The 17,500-nt window shown below is 35.2% G+C and overlaps 1 protein-coding gene across 9 annotated transcripts in view; it reads left to right on the forward strand.

Moving 5' to 3' along the window:
• Positions 1 to 17,500, forward strand: part of MCTP2 (multiple C2 and transmembrane domain containing 2) — a 223,464-nt gene that overhangs the window by 166,279 nt on the left and 39,685 nt on the right. The window contains exon 18 of one of the 9 annotated variants that reach the window (XR_011497588.1): positions 14,851 to 14,955. The exons of the other annotated variants lie outside the window; for them this stretch is intronic. The gene's annotated coding sequence lies outside the window, so the exon portion shown is untranslated. The remainder of the gene's footprint in view (positions 1 to 14,850; positions 14,956 to 17,500) is intronic. 9 annotated transcript variants of the gene reach the window in all.

Genomic DNA, 17,500 nt, shown 5'->3' on the forward strand with positions numbered 1-17,500 from the left:
TTACCTTGACCTCTGTGGGCATTTGGGTTTGAAACCCTTGGCAGTGGCTAACATTCCAAAACTGATGTAAAATGAGCGGTGTTTCGAGGGTTAATATATATGATGTGGGAAAAGAAATTGTATCTCCTTCTCAGATAAGTTGGAGAAACAGTGTATTAAGTAGTAGGACTTGACAAGAATCTTAAAAACATTTGTGTGTGCCCTATCATATTTAAACAGCATCTGAAATTTTTTTTTAACATTTTTGACAACAGAGGAATTTGTACAGGTATGGGGGAGAGGTCTGGGAGGTGGGGGTGGGATTGGGGCTGTTGCCCTTTTTTTCCCAAGTCTGTCAATAGAGAAACCAGGGGAACCACAGTAAGAACTGCTGCTCATCACTCCACAATTTTGTAACCACATTGTTTGGTTGTGTGTGTGTGTGTGTGTGTGCGTGTGTGCGCACACGTGCATTTTGGTTGGTGTCTTCTGTCCTTTTCTTTATTAGCCAGCCTGGCCTTCCTCACTTTCAAATTCAGCTCTTTCTCCTTCATAGTAGTTATAAACCAACAGAAATGGCTGCTTAGGGGCCTTCAATTTCGTGCCTTTTTTTTTTTTTTTAAGATTTTATTTTTTCCTTTTTCTCCCCAAAGTCCCCCAGTACATAGTTGTATATTTCTCATTGTGGGTTCTTCTAGTTGTGGCATGTGGGACGCTGCCTCAGCGTGGTTTGATGAGCAGTGCCATGTCCGCGCCCAGGATTCGAACCAACAAAACACTGGGCTGCTTGCAGCGGAGCGCGCGAACTTAACCACTCGGCCACGGGGCCAGCCCCTCAATTTCGTGCCTTTTGAAAGCACTCCTAGGTCAGTGAAAAATCATACCCATTGTTTCTAGTAGTATGTTACCATCTAGAAAAAAAAGTTATTTCAAAATGTATCGTATATACAAGGGAATTTATAAAACTAGGTACACACATATATGAACAATTTAAAGAATAACAGTAAGAAACACTTGTATGCCTACCCCCCAACTTAAAAATGGAAAGTTCCCCGTATCTTAGAAGTCCCCTTTCTGCCTCTTTGTCATTGACTCCTTCTTCCCCCATCCCCAGAAGTGATGGTGACACTGAATGTTCTGTCATTCACTCACTACCCATTGTGGTTTTGTCACCTTTGTATCTGTCTCTGAACAATGCAATTCAATTTTGTCTATTTTTTGAAGATTTGATAAAAGGAATCACGTAATACTTTTCTTACTCGGTGACTTGCAAATTAATTCACTCAGTCTTATTTTGGACATTTATCCACGTGGTTCATCTTCATTCTGTATGGTGTTTAATTTTGCGAGTAAATTATTTTATTTATCCGTTCTACTCTAAATGGACATCTGGATGGATCCTTGGTTTGTTTGGTTTGGCTATTGTGGGACGGGTTCTTGTAAACATTGTTATTCATCTCATCAGGTGGACATGTGCAAGACTTCAGAGCAATGGCTCCCAATGTGGGGTGCCTGGACAATAGCAGCAGCTCCTAGGAACTTTGTAGAAATGTAATTTCTCAGACCCCACCCCAAACCTGCTGAACCAGAAACTCAGGAGGGGACCCAGCCAACTTGCTTAAACCTGTCCTCCAGGTGTTTTTTGTGCATGCTGAAGTTTGAGACCCACTACTCTGGGTTTTATACCTGGGAGTGGAATTGCTAGATTATCTGATCAACATGTTTTGCTTAAGTAGCTAATGCCAACCATTTCCCAAGTGATTGACCATCAGCATCAAATGAAAGTTATCATTGTTCTGCATCTTTAAAAACTTCCTGGCATTATCTGACTTCTTGATTTTGTCAGTCTGATGTGTGGCTTTAATTTGCATTTTTCTCCTTACTAATAAGGTTCACATGTTTGGGGCCCTTTTTGCTCCTCCTTTGTTCTGCTTTTGCCTAATTATCTTTTATTTCATAGCTTTTTATTGATCTGTAGGAGTGTTTTATATAAACTAGACACAAATTCTTTGGAATGGAAATATCTTCTCCAAGCTTGTGGCTTATTTTTTCACTCTATTATCTTTTGATGAACAAAATTCTTATATGTACTGTCACATTTATCACTTATTCTCCCTATGGTTTGTGCGTTTCGTGTCCTGTTTAAGGAATCCTTTCCTTTCCCAAAGTCATAAAGATATTCTTTACATTTTTTTATGGTTTTGCCTTTTAAATTACCTTTTTGAATCAACTTGTGTTTTGATTTCATTTTTGTGTTCTGGGCATCTAATTAATCCAGTACCATTTCTTGAATATTCTACCTTTTTCCCAGAGATCTGCAATCCCCATGCAGCTATAAATGAGGTTTCTATGGACAGGTGGGCTTGTCCATTGGTGTCATCTGTATCTGTACGAATATTACACAGACATCATAGGGTTTAGCATTTTTCTTCCCAGTTGGTTTTTTGCCTTCAGGAGTGCCTTGCCTATTCTTGGCTGTTTGCTCCTCCACATAACAGTTAGAATTTACTTGTGCTCCCCACAAAACAGAACAAGGCAAAACCAATATTGAAAATAATTCGGACTCAAAATTACTATTAACTTTCAAAATCAAGACATTAGAAAAAGAACAGAAAAATGAAGCAAAATTAATTAGAAATAACCATATGAGCAAAATCAATGAGATAGAATACATAAGTAAAATAAAAAGGACTAACAAAGTTAAAAATTGGCTCTTTGAAAAACTAATCAAACTGCTTATTCTTTTCTGAGAGTTTTCAGTGTCCGAAGAGTGAAAACACAAATGAACAACATCATCAGGCATTAAAAGGCAAAATGAATCAGATGAGGCAGAGATTAAGCATAAGAGCATATTATGAAATTTTATGCTGAGGATGTTGAAAGATGTATGTAATAGATCAAGCTTGTAAAACACCGTATCAAAGGGACTGAAAAAGAAGAGAACTGGAATGGTTCTAAACCCATTAAATAATTGAATCAGTAGTTTACTGTGTTCCCAGAGAGCAAAATCGTATGGCCCAGGCAACTTTAGGAGCAAGTTTTACCAAACATTCAAGGAGCAGATGAATTCTATCTTATATAAGTTCTTTCCAATTTTCTTCTGGCTGTTATCTTTTCTGTTGAAAAATAAGTTGTCAGTTTGATTATTGTTCATTGGGAGGAAATGTGTTTTTTTGTCCCAGTGTCTGCCTTCAAACTTTCTTTTGGTCTTCAATTATATGCAGTTTTACTGGGAGATGTCTGCATGTGGTTTTCTTTCTCTTTCTCCTATTTGAGGTTCTTTATATCTGTAACTTCACATCTTTTATAAATTTTGGGAAATTCTCATCCAATATCATTTATAGCTTTTTCCCTATACTCTCTTTCCTCTCTCCTTATGGACTCCAGCTTTTTACATATAAATTCAGTCTTTCTCAGTGTACCATATATCTTTTTTACTATTTCTTACCATATTTATCTCTGCTTAAAGTATAGATATTTTCTGCTAATATTCCAAATCGCGAATCCTCTCTTTTCTGTTCTGCTATTAAATTCCTTTAATAAGTTCTTCGTTTCACTTATCTTTATTTAATTTCTAGGTTTTCATTAGATTCTGTTTTATAGATGCCAGTTCTCTGCTGATATTTTCCATATTTTAATCCATTTTCACGTATCTATTAATCATAACTTTTAAAATTCATATCTGGTAACTAATGTCTGAATCACCTGTTTGTTCCTGTTGTCTTGTTTTTCTCTTGATTTTTGGTCATTGTTTTTTATCTTGACCATGCCTGGTTATTTTTTATTAGATGTTGGATAAGGTTTATTGAGACATTTTAGAGGGTATGGACTATGTTATCTTCCACCAGAGAGGAGGAAGAGGGGACTGTTAGGGTCTGCCAAGTCAGTATGACCCAATCAGGGCTTGAAATGACCCAAGATAGGATTTCACGCATTTTGAGGGTTGGTCTGTTTCTAGTTTATCCCCATGCTTAGTGCATAGCCCTTCAGGAGACTCAATAAAAGCCCGCAGTGTCTACTAAAGCCCTTCTTTTTAATAGCCCTTTTCCTTCGATTTTTGTCCTTCAGCTTAGGGAGATTGCCAGAAGCTTTTAGTTGCCAGTTTCTGCTTGGTCTCAACCTTTCCTCCTAAGCATGCACGTGTTAGGAATTAGTAAATTTCTCCAGGAGATATGTATGCAGTGTTGGGCTCGAATTGCTGCCATTCTTTTTGTCCCTCAAGTCTTGGCTGCCATAGTTTCCCCCACTCCAATTTTTACCTCCATAGATTATGAAGATTGAAGCAAGCTCTCAGCTGTTACTTTGTGCTCAGTCGCTACATCCTACATGATGAATTGGCAAGAAACGAAACAAACCCTGAAGGCAATAAAGCAGTAGCAAGCTCAGCCTCCCGTCATTGCGTTTGTCTTCCATCCTTGATCTTGTCTCCACCCGTTCTTGATGCCTTGATTGCTTTCAGATGCCTTCAACAGTTTTTTTGTTTGTGTTTGTTATCCAGTTTTTGAAGTTGCTTTTTGGGGTTTTGTATGTTTGTTTTTGGTGGCTTATTTGTTCCTTTTTGCAGGAAGATTGAGATGAAAGCTTCTGCTTCATCCCGAAAAGCTAAAGTTTACATTTCTACTTAATATACAGACTTAACAACAAGGGTGCCTTAGAATTTTTAAAATCAAACTGCGCCTCTCCCAACTTACGGACTTTTGCTAGACTCTGTTTGAGTTCTAGATTATCTTGTGACACAAATGAGACCATTTTTTGTAAATCAGTGTTCATTTAGATTGATATACACATTTACCGTGGCTTTTGAGCACATGCGTTCTTACGTTTAGGCTTTATACCAGGGACAGTTTTCGTTCTCTTTACAGTAAATCTTTTATATAGACTTGCACGAGGGTCTTTTGTGATAAGCACTGTCGACTCATGTTTTCTGAAACTGTCTTTACTTTACTCTTCTTTAAAGACAATTGCTACATACAAGATACTAAGTTGAAGAACTGAAAGCACATGTATTTTAAATTCTTCCACCATCTTCTTGCTTCCCTTACTGCCCTGAGATAGAACATCACTCAAATAGCTTTTTCTTTGTAGTTGAATTATCTTTTCTCTCTAGCTTCTTTTATGTGTTTCTTTTTTCCCAGGTGTTTTCGGTTTTCCTATGGTATTTTTAGGCCTAAATTTTTCTTTATTTATCCTGATAAGGATTTTCGGGGGCTTCCTATATTGGTATCTTTCAACAATTCTGGAAAATTCTCAGGTTCATCTTCGTATATTACTTCTTCCCCATTCTCTCATTAACCCTTTGTCCCTGTCCTGAACACCTATCACATGTATGTTAGGCCTTCTCATTTCTATCTTCTGTGTCTCTTACCTCTCTTATATATCTCTATCTGTCTCTCTCATCTACATTCTGAATAATTTCCTTGGAATTATTTCTCAGTTCACTACTTTTCTCTTCGGCTGCTTTTAATCTGTGAATTAATACACCAGTCGTATTTAAATTTCATCCTCTCTGCTTTGTATTATGCCTCACCAATAATCCAGCTCAGAGTCCATGGTCCATCTTTAAAATAATTTCTTTACCTTCTCTACCTTCATCATTATACTCAATTAGCTAAATCTCAGGTTAAGTATGGCTATAGAAACACACATTTAGTGCCTCTCCACAGTTCTATTACATTTCTATAATCCATTCTCCTTTCCTGTCTTCCAGACTATTTCATAACTTCTCTTCTTTGCTCAATCTCCGATACCTTCTCCCCATCCTCACTCAGTTGGTGACCATGGTTGACACATGTGTCTTCCACTGATATCCCACCCCCACCATGTCTATCCCCCTACCAACATCTCTGCCTGTGTCCTCTGCTTTCCCTCCTGTGACTATGAATGAACTGAATTATTGCGAAGACCAACCATCCACTTTTATACTGGATCCTACCCCTGCCCACTGATTCAAGAATATTGCCCCAACTCTTCTTTCTTCTGTCTTCTATATCATCAATTTTTTTTTTCTCTCTCTCCTGGATCATTGCTACGTCCCCTTCGAGCTTCTATTATTTCTCTGCTCTTCTTTATAGCAAACTGTTTGATAGAATTTTCACTACTCGCTGTGCACAGTTCTCCTTGTTCTTGCTTAAACTCACTCTTATCTGATTTTTGTCTTATCACTCCACTAAACTGCTCATGTCAAGTCATCGATGACCAGTTTTCAGTCATCTTACTTGGAAATGTATTATTGCCTTCCTCTTTAAAATTCTTTGTTTATCTGGTAACCAGGACACTACAACCCCCTATGTGTCCATTTTTTCAGGCTGCTCCTCGGTTGTCTTTTGGATGTCTTCTAATCTTCTCAAACTCTAAATTTATACTTTTATGGGGATCACTTCTATGCCAACAGTTAGTTCCTCACTAAAATTATCTATTATGATACCTTTACATACTATCTGGGTGCTGATAATACACAAATTTCTGTCTCTAGCCCTAGCTTCTACCCTGAACTCGAACCATATATCCAATGCCTACTATATGTCTCCACATGGACATCTAAAGATGCCTCAGACTCCTCTTTTCCAGACTTGCTCTTCTTACAGACTTTATCTCTATTAATGGGCAAATCCAGTCTTTCAACTTTTCTAGCCCCACATGTTAGTATCATCCTTATAATTCCATTTTTACCTTCTCATCAAAACTGTCTGCAAATCTTCTTGGTCCTACTTTCTAAATAAAGTTACACGACCACTTCTCACTGATTGCACTGCCATCACCATGGTTCTAAGCCACAATTAACCATAACCTGGTTCATTGCAATAGCTTTGTAAATGGAACCTATGCTTTTGTCCTTGTCTCTTTATGGTATGTTCTCATTATGCACTAGAGTGATCCTTCTCTAATAGGTGTCAGGTCCTGTTGCTGTTCTGCTCACAACACTCTAACAGCTTGGCAACTCCCTTAGAATAAATATCAAAGACCTTACAGCCCTGATCCCAGCCCCTCAGGTCTGACTCCTGTTCCTTTCTCACTTCTCTTTCTAATCATCTTGCTCACTTGGCCTCACCCACAGAGGGGTGTTGGTATTCTTTGAACACACCAGGCATTCTCCCACTTCTGGACCTTTGGATTTATAGTTCCTTTTGACTGGAAACACTGTCACCTAGATTTCCACTCTTCCTCCAAGGCCTTTGCTAGCATGTTGCCCTCTTGACAGGGCCCTCCCTGACCATTCTACTTATCATTGCACCCCAGCCACATTGCCTGGGATTCCCTTCCTTTCATCCTTGTTTGTTTTTATCCCCATGGCAATTTTACCATCTGATATATTATATATAGTTATTTATTTTATCTATCTCATCCCTAATCCCCAAATACAGTGTAAGCGACGTGAAGGCTGGTTTTTCTGTTTGTTTTGTTCACTCTTGTGTCTGAATCAGTGTGGCTCATAGTAGATGCTTAACATTTAAATGAGTGCTGAAGGAAACATGAACAATGAATTTATGCATGAAGTTAAGTAGTCACACAAGGATGGGCTTAGTGTGTAGTGCTCGGGTATAAGATTGTGGGGGATACTTAAGAGCTGAGAAAATACTCAAACAGTTGAGGCAGTGGCTTTCTAAATGAAAGAAGGGTATGTTTAAAAGCACAAAATTCCTAACACCATTTTATGTCTTGGGGTCTGTAAATGGTACAGCATGACTAGGAATCTAGAATGTGTCATGAATGTTGGCTTAGGAAATACAGTCAAGTCTGAGCCAGTTTGAGGGGGGTCTTAAAGTTAAACTGTGTGGTTTAAATGTCATAGTGTAGGCCAGGAAACAATGGAAAATCTTAGTCAGGTGAATTGCATGATAAGACCTGTAGGTGGTTTTGGTTTTCTGTTGTTTGCTTTGGTATGGTGATACATAAGGCACTTCTTTTTTTCCTTTTAACAACAATAAAGGCAGTTACATTTTCTTGAGAAGGGGCCGCTTACTGATTTGTTATCTTAGAAATGAATGTGTACTTGGTCAAATTAAAAACAAATTGTTATATTGCTTTCTCTTTGTGTAACCTTGGAATATTTTGGAACACAAGTAGCATAGCTTTGTTTTGCCTTTACCCAATACCTTTATTCTAAAATGACCATATGTGTGTTACTCTCCCCCCAAATTATACCCTGTACTTATAGCATGATCATTCTTAAAAATTGTATGATTATTTCAAGAGACGCTCTTTTCAAATTTCCAGATTTAATCTTTCCTATAACAAATTAACTGATTTACACAATATTCTGAAAGAAGTGTGTGTATTTTGCCCTTTCTCATTTTTGGTTGTCACAAGGACCACTTTAGTGGTTTTTTTACAGAAAGTTAGGCCCCTCTTGAGTATTTTTTGGATGAAACACCTTACAACCCCCTTGAGTATTCATTCAAAATCCTCGAACTTTGAAATAACAATGCCTTAACCAAAATAAATCAACTAGCCCTTCCTTTGTGCTTCTTGGGATGTTACTTCTTGATACAATTTTAAGCCAGGGGTCTGGCAAGGTTGGAGTTTGGGCTGGTGGCAAGGAAGGTGGATTTTCATCTGTTTCTTCCAAAATATCTATTCCATTTTTACTTTTTACGTTAAGCCTTAACTGTATTTATGAACTGAATTTAGACCTCTTTATTCTCTTTCTTAAAACCGAGTATTTGGTTTTGGGTGTAGGAATGGGTCATTTATAACAAAAAAGTAGATTTTTCATCTACTGATGAAAGTTAGCTGAAAGTTGCTATATAAATTTCTCAATAATTTTCTACCACAAGGGAACTTTTAATTTTGTTTTTACATGGTTAATATATTTATGCCCTATTAAGTCAACTTATGTCTTTCTACTACAAAGTAGAATAGCAATTTAAGATCGCATAGTTAATCTGACCAATGTTGGGGCAAAGTCATACTCTATAAATAATGATCATATTCACTGGATACCCAAATCTCTGTGGCATGCCTATAGCTTTTTATGAAATACAAACATACAATAGGCTATGATTTTCTATGAGCACTCCTACCAAAATATTTGTATGCAAATGAGGATCTTTGTTTTATTGTTCAACTTCTTTTAATTATTACTTTCGTGGACAATGTGTAGTTCAAAACGGCCAACTCTAATCTCTATAATCATACTTCGTACACTGTTTTGTTTGTTCTAACAAACGCAGTGTTTTTGAGAATTTTTCAGAGACTTGGCTTCATGTAATTGGCTATTTCCTTGTCTTGAATCCGCTTTCAAACGATGGGAGGACAGAATCTTAAGGTAATTTTAAATTGAGATCCCAAAGTATTTGGGGTAATAGTCATGACATTGTACTTGGTGTCCCAAGTTAACTACTTTGAAGTAAGAGCATCCCCTTGGATGTAAAAAAGATATTAAATGGTTGATTGGTTGGTCAATTACTTAGTTAATTAGTTATAGACCACTTCATAATGAAACCTGATCAATATAGCCTAATTTGTTCCTTAAAACTCTTTGTGACATGAGATAACATCCTTCTCTTGTCATGCCTCAAGAAAGAATGCCTAGAGGATTTGTTCGAGTGTCTATGGCAACCCTGGCTGAGTTCTTCAATCACAGCTAACTTGGAACCATTGACTCCCTAAGGCATTTCTGTCTTTAGGGTTTTCCCAGAAAAGCACAGTCTCTTTATGAATCACATTTTTCTCAGCTGAGATTTGGCATATTTCTTATATCTATTTTTATAAAAATTATTGTAAACACATTTTGGGGAAGAAAGTGAATAAATATTTCGAGTTGAAGATTTGAGTTAAAAATTTCTTAAAATTACATTTTTATGAAAAGGATCAGATCAAGTCACCTTTGCATCTGCATCCACATGGTAGAGCGAGAAGCTCTCTTGGTGTCAGAGAAATCTAGCTTCAAGCACTGGCCTTGACATTTTATAGGTGGTTGTTCTGTTTTATTTCTGAGTAGTGATCCATTGTATAGGTGTGTTATAGTCAACTGTTGGGTGGATATTTGGGCTATTGCTGTTTTTTTTGTTATTTGGAATAAAGCTGCTGTGCTATGAACATTTGATCACAAGTCTTTTCATGGGACATATGTTAAATATTTAGGAGTAGAAAAGCTGTGAATTAGGGCAAGTGTACGCTCAACTTTTAGAGAGAGTGTCGTGTGGTTTTCCAAATCACTTTTCGCATTTTGTATTCCTACCAGGAATGTATGAGAGCTCCAATTGTTCTCTCTGTCAACACTTTATCTTGTCAGTTTCTAAAATTTTATCCTTTCCAATACTGTGTAGTACTATTTCATAGTAGTTTTAATATACTTTTCCTGATGAATAATAATGTTGGATATCTTTATGTGCTTTTAGGTATTTATACAGATTTTTTTTGCATGAAGGGTCTGGTCAAATATTTTACCTGTTTTTATTGAGTTGTCTTCTTATTAAGTTGTAAGAATTCTTTATATATTATGAATATAATTTCTCTTTCAGTATATGTATAGAAGATATTTTCTCCCATTTGGTGACTTGTTTTTTCATTTCTTAATATTGTCTTCCAGAGAGCAAGAGAAGAATACTTTTGATAAAGTCCATTTTTTCTATTCTTTACGTTATTCTTTGTAATTTTTGTGTCCTAAGCAATCTTTGACCATCCCAACATGAGAAAGATTTTTCTCCTATGTTTTCTCTAGAAGTTTAAAATTTTTAGCCTTTACTTTTAGATATATGATTGATCCAGAGTTAATTTTTATATATGGTAAGCCATAAGGGTTAGTGATTATTTTTTCTGTACATTTATCCAATTCTTCCCGTGCCATTTGTTGAAAAGACTCTCATTTCTCCTGTTGAATTACCTTGGCAACTTTCTTAAAAATCAATTAACTGCCTATATGTGGATCTATTTCTAGACTCTATCTTCTGTTCCATTGATCTATGTCTATCTTTTCACCAATACCACACTGTCTTCATTACTATAGCTTTATAATAAGTTGTGAAATCATAGTGCAAGCTTTATTTGCTAAAGTTGCTTTGACTATCCTATGTCATTTGGATTTCCGTATAATATTTGGAATCATTTTGTCAGTTTCAACACGATTGAGATTGCTTGCATCTATAGATCAATTTTTGGAGAACTGCCGTCTTAACAATGTTGAATCTCACAATCCATGAACTAGTGACATATATGTCACTTATTTAGATATTCTGTAATATTCCTGAGCAATATTTTATAATTTCCAGTGAAGAGATGTTGTTCATGTTTTGTGAATTTTATTCCCGTATATTTCATGGGATTTCCTGCTACTATATATATGGAAATTTTAATTTTTCATTTTCCAATTTCTTGCTGCTAGTATATAAAAATAGCATTGATTTTTTAAAAAATAACTTTATTATCCTGTTACTTTGCTAGATTTAGTTGTTATTTCTAGGATTTTCTTTGTAGATTCTTCAGGACTTTCTATGTAAAAAATCATGTCGTCTATAAAAAGAGAGAGTTTTACTTTTCTTTCTGATGCTCATGCCTTTTATTTCATTTCTTTTACCGTGTTGAAATGGCTAGAACATTCAGTGAAATACTGAATAGAAGTAGTGAGAGCAGATATCCTTGCCTTGTTCCTAATTTTAGAACAAAACCATGCAATTTTCCCTGTCATAGAATCATTTTGTCTGTTCTAGAACATCACATAAGTAGAATCACACAGTGTGTGCTCTTTTGCATAAAGCTTCTTTCACTCAATGTGTTTTTGAGATTTATTCATATAATTGCATGCCTAAGTGTCTTTCTTAGCACATACTGATTATTTTAATGAACTTTTAAGACATAATTTACATATAATAAACCACTGCCAAGTATGATCAAATATGATAACTGTAAGATTTTTGTAGGTGTCCTTTATCACACTGAGGAAATTCCTTCTATTCACTGTTTGTTAAGAGCATTGAACTGAATTTTTTTCATCAAATTCTTTTTCCACCTCTATTGAAATAGTCAAATGATTTTTCTCCTTTATTTTGTGAATATGGTGAATTGCACTGATTGATTTTTGAAAGTGGAATGAGATCTTGCATTCTTGGAACATACCCTACTTGATCATACTATAGTATATATTTTTCATTGAATTCTTGATTTAATTTGCTATTATTTTCTTAAGGGTTTTTATCCTTGTTCGTATTGGATATTTACCTGTAATTTATTTCATTCTAATGGGTTTGTCAGGTTTATGTGTCACGGTAATGCTGGCTTCATAAATTATTTGTGAAGTTTTCCCTCCAATATAATATTCTTTTTTCTTTAAATGTTTGCTGGAATTCAACCATGAAACCATTGAGGCCAGAATGTTCTAGGTGGGGATATTTTTGACAATAAATTCAATTGATCTATTCAAGTTTGTTAAGTTGTATTTTCTGACAATTTTTCTCTTTGTTTAAATTGTCATTCTTTTCCACAGAGTTGTTCAGTTTATTCTCATTTCTGTCTTTTATGCTTATAGCATTTATTCCGTTAACATTTAATGTAATTATTGATATTGTTGTCTTTAGTTACCATTTTATTATTTTCCATTTTTCCACTATATTTCTTTTTCTCTCTTTCCCTTTGCTTACCTTTTAGAATTCCGTTTTAATTTATCTATTGACTTTTATCTGTTCTTCCCTGCGCTATTCTTTTAGTGATTGCCCTAGGGATTAATATGCATGTGTGCAAGTATGTGCATATATGTGTAATCTTCCCTTAAATTTTCAGTCAATTTCAGATTAATACTATATCACTTCACCTAAAACACAGAAACATTGCAACTCTTCTAAGTCTGTTTGCCCACCTATCCCTACCCTTCTTTATATTTTAATTTTCATATGTATTACTTCTAAATACATTATAAACCCCACCAAGATAATATTACAAGAATTATTTTAAACAGTTATATGGGTTCTAAAGAAAATAAAAGAAAACAATAATCTTTTATTTTGACCTATTTATCTCTCCTTTCTGATGGTCTTCGTTTCTTCCTGAAGTTTCCGTTTCTATCTGATATCATTTCCACTCATTCTGAAGAACTCCTGTAGCATATATTGCTGTGCAGATATGCTGGTGAAAAATTCTTTTAACTTTCTCTGATATAAATCTTTATTTCACCGTCATTCTTGAAGGATATTTTCACTGGACGTAGAATTTTGGCTTAACAGTTTTTGGTTTTGGTTTTGTTATGTTTTTCAATTAACTCTTTAAAATTGCTGTCCTGGGGCCAGTCCCTGGGGTGAGTGGTTAGTTCGTGTGCTCTGCTTTGGCAGCCTGGGGTTTGCTGGTTCGGATCCTGGGCGTGGACCTACACAGGACTCATCAAGCCATGCTATGGTGGCATCCTACATAGAAGAACTAGAATGACCTGCAACTAGGATATACAACTATGTCCTGGGGCTTTGGGGAGAAAATAGAGGAAGATTGGCAACAGGTGTTAACTCAGGGCCAATCTTAAAAAAGAAAATTGCATGCTACCTAAAAAATATAAGATGTAACAAGTATGTCAACTTTATTCTTTTCTTTATTATATAGACTATTAACAATTCCAAAGAGGAACTTCGAGAAACAACATGAGAGTCACTTTCAAAATTTTCTTGTTATCTTTGTTTTTCAGAAGTATGATTACACTATATATGCCTAAGCCTCATTTTCTCTGAATTTATTCTATTTGAGTTTCTCTGGGAAGTGTTCAGCCATTAGTTCTTGACATACTTTCTTATCTTCTTCTCTCTCTTTTTCTGGGATTCCAAATACCTATGTTAGAAATTTTGAAATTATCAAATGGGCCTCAGGCATTCTATTCATATTTTCCAATCTTTTTTCTCTCTTTCAGGTAAAACGATTTCTTTTGATGTATCTCTATGTTCACTGACTTTTTCTTCTTAATTATGCTATTGAGCACATCCACTGAATTTTTTTAAAAATTCCGATGTATTTTAGTTGGGCAGTTTTCCACTTTATTCCTTTTTATATTTTCTGCTTATATTTACTAACGTATCATTCATTATGAGTTTATTTTCCTTCACCTCACTGAGCATATTTTGAATAGGTGGCTTAAAGTTCTTGTCCGGTAATTTCAACATACAGTTCATCTTGGAGTTGGCATCTGTTGATGGCCTCTTCTTTGAAAATGGATTCCACTTTCCTGACTCTCTATGCCACATAATATTGAATTGTGTCTTAGACATTAGGAATGTTACGTGGTGGAGACTCTAGATTCTGCTACATTCTTTCAAATAATGTTGATTTTCTTGTCTTAAGAAGGCATTCAACATCATTAGATTCAAACTGCAAATTGTGTCACCCCTCCTGTGGGTAGCAGCTTTGATCCCAGTTCAGACTTGGGTCAGCCCCACATGTATGTCACAGACTGGAGCATAGTTCACATACAGAATTTGGGGCTTTTCTTTGCTTGCTCCCTCTTTCCAGTGTACCTCTGTACTCCCTGGTTGCTCTGGCTGTCCCCAACTCCTTGACCTGTTTCCTCCACTCAGAAAGATGGCCAGTATTTCTATTGGTATCACCAACTTCCCCACCACTGTGCCTGCAGCTGCTCTTAGGTCAAAGGTGCAAAAATGTTAAAGTGACCCTGTGCAGATCTGATTTCTTTTTCCAAGATTCCAGCTCCCTTGCAAAGTTTTAATAACTTTGAGTGGTTCAGACTCTCACATAATGGTCTTGTTTTTCAAAGTTTTGCCCAAGGTTTCTATTTGTTTTCCTAGAAGACATGTTCATTAGGAAATTAGTATTTACTACAGAAGTGCGAATTAGGCATTGATTTGAAAAATATTTCTAAAGGCACCACTGCCTCACTCTAAAGAGTCTGGGTCCTTTGAATGTGGTTTAAATGCAGCTCAATCTTTGATGTACAATGCTTTCTAGGCTTACTTAACTATACCTGATGGAGGTGGATGTTATGGCAAATGAAGGATATTTGAAGGGTTTTTGATAGACCTAACACAGCATCCCTCTACTATTTCTTGATGTGTAAGTAATTTTGTCAAAGACAGTTTATAAATAGCTTTGTGATGAAGAAAATAAGTTAAAAATATGCTCTTTCTTGTTTTTCTCAATAGTATTTTGTCAGCCTCTTTGTACTTGAAATTATATTTAGCATTTTAAAAGAACAATAAAATCTCATTTATCCAGTAGATAGACGTTTAGAAACAACCACCATTTAGAATACGGTTAACGACCCTAATCCTAAAAGAAGTTTAAGAACAGGGAAAGGGAAATGGGTAACAATTAGGAAAATTTCTAGCTTAACCTAGTAGAGAAATTACTGTGCTGTTTTCTCTACTTTTCTCTGTGTTGTTCAAAATAAAAAAGTAAAAGAGAAAGAGAAAATTATAGGAAAAGGTGTACTATGAACTACTAAATAAAAGAAAGTTGATAAAGCACACCAGATTGACAGACTGGAAGAAATCAACAACATAATAATCTGCATTGATTCAAAAAGTATTTAAAAAATTCTATACTTACTCATAAAAAATGTGTAGAGGTTTAACACTAAAAGAAAATATAAGTAACATGTAGATTGAAACACAAAAGGAAAAATTATCATGATCTTCAGTTTATATGATTTTCCACAACAGATCTCCAAAAGAATATATTTGAGATCTCCTACAACTGAGAGACCTCAGAAGTAATGTGAGCAACACATAAAAATCACTGTTACTGTACCCAGCAGTAATGAATTAAAGTATATAAATTTAAAAATTACCCCATTCATAATAGTATCAAAACTCTAAGTTACTTAGAAAAATAATAGTAAAACATATCCAAAATCAGTATAGTGAAGATAATAAAGTGTTTTGAGACATATAAAAGAAGTCTTGAATATATGGAGAAATAAACAATCCTTTTGATTCAGAAGGTCAATATCAGATTATCGGTTCTCTCCAAATTCATATATGCATTCAAGACTATCCCAATCAAAAAATTTCACCAAGAATTTTATGGAACTTTACAAATTGATTCTAAAGTGTGTGTGGAAGGATAAAGGACAAAGAACTATCCAAGGTAATTTTCTTGAAAGTGAAATAATACATACTTGCCCACTCGGATATCATCTAGTTACTAACTACAGGTTTCAAATGTGGTCTTGGTAAAAGAATAGAAATGTACATATCAATGGGAGCGATTAGGGGGCCCGTAAACAAAAAACGCTCCTGTGGGAACTTGATACAGAACTTCAACTTGATATGCATGCTTTTTTCAGATATAAACCAAAAAGCATTTGAGACAAAATAAGGAACACACGCACACACACACATACACGCACATACACACAATTATCTTTTGGAAGAAAACACAAGGAAGTACCTTTATCATTTCAGGATGGAATATGATTCCTTAAGTAGAATGTCAGACATTAAAGGCACAAATCCTAAGGTTGAAGATTAATCTGTCTGACTACATTAAAAACTAAAATCACTATTTCAACCTAAGTTTTCATTGACGAGGGAGTATAATGGAAAAATTGCAGTATGTTCATTTGAACGGGGTGCCATATATCAGTTAGAATGAATATTCTTGATTTATACATACACCATCAATAGATCTATAAAGCATAATATTGAATAAAAAATTTTTAGAATGATATGAAAACTTTGATGCAGATTATGTTATTTCTAATATAAACCTTAGGTGTCCTCAGGTGTTACACTGATTTTAGGACCTGGTTATCTCTGAGAATAGGAAGAGTAGGACAAAGGAAGGTTGACAGTGGGAACCAACTATCTGAAGTGTTTTGTTTTAAAAAAGGAAGAATAATACATAAATCAGAAAGGTAGGTTACAGCATGTTAACAAATCCTTGTGCTTAGGGAGTGCGTGGGCATTTGTTAGTCTACGTATTTTTTTCATTCTTGGAATATTTAGTAATATAATATAAAAATATTACCTGAGGCATAGAGAAAGAAAGAATAGACTGTAAAATTTTATATGGTGCCAAAATAATCCTGATGCTAAAACCTGAAAATAACACAAAAAGGAAGTGGCAGATAAATGTGACTCATGGATGTCTGTGCAAAACATCTTCAAGCGTTAGCAAATAGAATATAATAGTACATTAAAAGACACCTCACCGAAGGAGTATCTCCCAGAAATACAAGGTCACTGCAATATTAGGAAATTATAAACTCAGTGCGCCATATTGATGTTCTAAGGTGAGAAGACAAGAACCCTCATTTCAGAAGATAGCAAAAGAGCAGTTGATCAGTCACCATCATTCCTGATTTTAAAAATAATAATTAAATAAACCCTTGTTGAAACTCATGGAGGTATTCTTGTTTAAAAAAGGTTTTCACTACGTTTGGATCAGAAACAAAAGAGGATTTATAAAATGCTTAAAATATACAAAGAATAATAGATAAAAACACCTGTATATGAACTTTCTAGTTTTAACATGATTTGTATAGCTCAAACTCCAAGCCAATGGCAATGTTAGAGAAATGAACACTAGAAGCATCTCCATTAAATTCAGGAATTAGACAATGGTACCCCTCTCAACAGTTTTATTTAATGTTGTT

The sequence above is a fragment of the Equus asinus genome, chromosome 2 (assembly GCF_041296235.1).
Source record: "Equus asinus isolate D_3611 breed Donkey chromosome 2, EquAss-T2T_v2, whole genome shotgun sequence".
NCBI classification, from domain to species: Eukaryota; Metazoa; Chordata; class Mammalia; order Perissodactyla; family Equidae; genus Equus; species Equus asinus.